This window comes from Haemaphysalis longicornis, unplaced genomic scaffold, assembly GCF_048455015.1.
Source record: "Haemaphysalis longicornis isolate Haplotype H1 unplaced genomic scaffold, Haemaphysalis longicornis Haplotype H1 scaffold_1, whole genome shotgun sequence".
NCBI lineage: Eukaryota > Metazoa > Arthropoda > Arachnida > Ixodida > Ixodidae > Haemaphysalis > Haemaphysalis longicornis.
The window spans coordinates 66,084,140-66,088,563 of record NW_027526203.1 but is presented as its reverse complement, the minus strand read 5'-3'; the positions used below and the strand labels follow the sequence as shown (position 1 = coordinate 66,088,563).

Below are 4,424 nucleotides of genomic sequence, written 5' to 3'. Positions count from 1 at the left end.
CGCGGGAGACGGGAGTGACGGGAGAGTCTCGTCGGAGACCCGGTCGGGACGAGATCGGCGGAACATGGCGGCGGTGATGGATACTTGTGTCTCAGGTGGGAGCTTTGTTTGTCGCGCGCCGTGAGTGCCTGCCTCCCGTTCGCGGTCACGACCCGGACGGCGTGATGCGTGAATGCCGTCGAGCCCTGTGCTCGCATGCTTTGGGATTCCCCAAATAAACGGCTGTGCTTCGGCACTACTGTCTACTGTGTTCTCGTATCGGCGAACCTCGCTGGGCTGCCGTAGCCATGGGAGCCCGCGTGGTTGACACGCCGGGAGCTAGCGTGGTGGCTTACGCCAGGACTGGCTAAGTCGCCCCGAGGAACCCCTCATATATTTCACAGACGACACTCGTTACGCGCGATAACTCAGCAGAATGCCAAACGCAATCGTCACAGCACACCTGGCAAACACCCCAGACAACACCAAACATCCTAAGGACATCCCAAAAAAGGACCTAAATCCCATGTCCCAAAAAGCACAGCCTATGGACATCCCTGGGACTTCCGCACTGGGAGAGCTCTAAAAATGTCCCAGAATGGCTGTTATTGGGATGTATGCGGAACCGTGTGCGTGGTTTCATGTTGATTCGGTCAGCTAGCCCAATATTTTATTTTTGTGTGTAGAATAATAAAACTCAGGCGTGCATAATGCGCGCGAAGGAACAAGGTACAGCTGTACAGCAAATGCCTTGCGCGTCAACCTATTAAAGAACACCCGTAGGTAGAGCACGATTGTTACAGAAAGTGCTTCAGAGAAAGGCTATTAAACCAACTAAAAACGCTGCTTTCGATCACGGCAACTTTCTCAGGGAGGAAAGAACCGTCCCGCTCAAATGGCCATGGCCTGCTGCTTGGTTCTGGTTCTGGGTCTGCCTTGTTGCCATTTTATTTCATAATTAGGTAAAATATTTATAACTTTAAGTTAAAAAACTAAAGTTTTTATTTTATTTTAATTATATCTCAATATATTTTTAAAGCTTGATTGTTATTCTACACCATTAGAGAAGTCTGTGTAACTTTTACGAAAGTGTGATTCAGCTGATTCAGCCATAGCTGTTTCATAATAATAAACATGGCCGCACGTGGATGGAGGTGCTGCGCCGTGCTGCTGGAACGTCATTTCAAAAGGTAACTATTGCGAGTCGTTTATATATATACCACTCAGAGTTTAAACCCTTCCGATGCCATTCGTGTGTCTTATGCATGATTTCTTGCTCTGTGGTCAAAAGTAGGTGCTCAGTGCGGAAACGGTCGAAAGGTATCTCCCGGTGTGGCGGGAAAAGGGCAACGTTTGCTGCACTGTTTTGCGTCGCTGAACTTGTTTTGTGCTGTAGCTGGTGATTAGTTTACATTATTTTATAATACAACCAGTGTAGTAGGAGCATCGGTGCAACAGAAAAAAAAAAAAAACGCCGCAGATGCCGGAAAGCAGAGCAAGGACGACTCTAGACAAAAGAGACATTATTGGGCCTGCATAGTGTCACTACTAACCTTCTAGCGTAGCTTAGTTCTTGGCTCTACGCTGCAGTTACCAGTCCCGCGCTATTCGGAGAGAAAGCACTCACTTCTCGCATGTATTTAGATGAGACCCCGTCTCAGGTATTGTCAATACGTGCGACAGTTCAATGACAGTCATCGGTACTGACCGTGCTTTTTTTTTTTTTTTTTTCGGAAATGGTAGAGCGGCATAGCGCAGGCATTATGCGTTATAATTTACGCGTTTAATATTTTCACTGAGTAGCATGTCAGTGTGTGATGTGCTCTGTTTGCTCATCTCGCGTGATCGCCTGTGCTGTTGTCGAAATGTGGCTTGCTGCTGCAACTTTGCGGCCGTTTGCGAATGGGCATGTTGGCTGCTACACAACCTCCACAGCAAAGAGAATTCCGGCAAACTATGCAACAAATGGCAAAGCCATCTGGGCTGCTTTTAATAGTCTGTTTTCCGCACTCGTTCCCCCTCACCTATTTGACGACCGTTTTAAAGAATTGGTCACTGTGGGGGTAGTTGTGCATCATGGTTAAAGGGCTGCGAAGACCGTCTTCACAGTGCAGTTACTCATAAAGAGCCCTATCAATTTTTTATGAGCAGTAAAAACAACCTTTCACTCAATTTGTTTGTAATCTTTCTCAAAGTGCTCGATATGCTTTGAATATAGGTAATACAGTCAGTCTTTACCTCCCAAGCAGCTTTTTTTTTTTGCCAGTTTCCTGTAGTCTCTTGTCAGCAAGCAGAGACTCAGAGATGCAGTTAGCAGTTTTTACAAGCAGCTTTAAACCTGGTGGGCATTACCTACAAACCTCGACTCCCATGTCTAGTGTCACCCTTGTTATTGTAGCACTGTTATATTTAATTGTGCTTTTCACCATGTCATACCAAGGAATACTTTTAATGGTAAATGGCTGCATTAAATTGCGTGTGTGTGATGCGTAGTGCCAACAAGTGTGATTGTTTTGTAAGAGCCAGTTCAAAATCTAAAACCTGCATTTTATTTACTGAAAATTATTTAGTAAAACTTTCATTTCCATCTGAAGCAGGTGAAATGTTTAAGCAATCGGGGTATGTAGTGGTCATGTCGATGAAACAGAACTAAAGCCATCATTCACAAATCCAAATAGCAAAATTTCTATCACACATCAAATTTCTGCGTAAAAGAACCCGCAAGCTCTTCAAGGTTTCACGTGGCAGCAGGCTGCTGGAGTGTTGGGAGAGTTCTGGCCTCAAGGTTTATTTTGACTAGCGCAATCACAATAGCATGTATCAGGACGGGCATTGGGAGAGATCAGAGAAGCTCAGCACGTATAAAACTAACATGTACTCGTAGGCATGCCGTTTTACTCATGGTGTGAAATCACTGCATTTGTTTGTTGTTGCTGTGCCTGCTACATATTCTTAGCATTATGAATTAAAGGGACCCTGCAACACTTGCCATCGACTACTAGTACTGTATTTTGGGATAAAGTCTATTGTCCCAGAAATCTCCTCCCGCAAGAATTATGAAAATCCGTTCACAATTAACGAAACTACGCGCGATGAGAAATCGCGCATAATCGTTCTCTCTCAACTCGAGCGCGGACAAGGCGACGAAAGCTGCGCGCTCTCTCCCGGAGAGGGGGGCGGCTCGCGGCGTTCTCTTCGGCGGCCTTCTATATATCACATGCCGGGTAGTTTTCTCCTTTTCTCCGCAACGCGGAGAGGCCTATTTCCGGTCTGGTGCCACAAAAAAGCAGGCATGGGTGCCTGCTCGCAAGTGCGCGCTCGGGCTGGTAGGGCGTTTTTGAAGCAATAAACGTTTGTAGTCGAGTGGTCCCGTTGAAAGGGAAGTATTGAGCTCATCACTCAAACTCCGCGCGCACTCAAAACACAAAATAAACGGCAAAACTGTGCCTACAGGTTCAGGCATAGAAGAGGTTCGTACACAGCGATGACGACGACGGAAATGGGAGTATCTAGCCGCGAAGTTGACCAGTGACAGCCGATCGGGCAGCCATGGCCTATGTGACGTCCCTTAGGCCATGCATAATGAGGACAACTGAAGAGAGAGCGGTTTGTTTTTCCGCGTCTTTCACATCGATTTGCGCGCTCACCGCTTCACGTGCACGTGTAATATTTGGCTCAGGTATTCCTGGCAGTGTAATCTAAACGTCGCTCAGGTTTACTTGTAGTGCTCAAATAGTGTTGCAGGGTCCCTTTAAAGCCTCTCTAAGCGTGCCTTGTTTATCTCTACACTTTGGTAATGCTGAAGTTGTGTTTCCTTACTGGCAGTGTTCAAGCTAGCCCGTGTCAGCACTGTTCATTGAATTCATTACAAGTTGTTTTCTAAATTATGTGGTGTTTCCTTGCTAACAACGTTCAAGCTAGCCTGTGTCAGCACTGTACTTTGAATTCATTGCACATTGTTTTCTAAATTATGTGCAGGCAGCTTCACGGACCATGGAAAGCCTCCCCAGCCACATGGAACTCCAAAGGATAAGAAGACAGCAACACGGTTCTGACATGCTGCGGAAAGAGCCGCGGCACACTAGAAAACCTTTGGAGTTGCAATGCAGTTACTGCCGAGGAATGATATGAAAGTCGTTTTTTTCATTGTCTTGATTATTCATGTATATTTTCCTGTTGAGAAATCTTTTTTTGCTTCACTTGCCTCTGTGTTTTCGAAGAGTTATAGAAAACAATTCAACAGAAATTGGAGAGTTTGCTGTGCTTTCATAAGACATACCAAGTGGTGGCCGCATGACAGAATTAACTTCATCTCTGTGCTAAAAAAGACTAAAAAGAGAAATTCACTACGTGATATTTACATGACTCAGTTAAGAGCAGTAATAGTTTTTGTACACAGTGGCTGTAGACTGATTGTTTTTTTGCCTTCAAAATTTGGCTGCATT

General features: G+C 45.5%; 1 long non-coding RNA gene across 1 annotated transcript; it reads left to right on the top strand.

Moving 5' to 3' along the window:
- The first annotated feature begins 595 nt into the window (after positions 1-595).
- LOC144176970 (uncharacterized) lies at positions 596-4,129 on the top strand. Its single transcript, XR_013323806.1, has 2 exons — positions 596-1,169; positions 3,958-4,129. It is a non-coding gene; the product is annotated as an uncharacterized LOC144176970 (long non-coding RNA).
- The last annotated feature ends 295 nt before the right edge of the window (positions 4,130-4,424 follow it).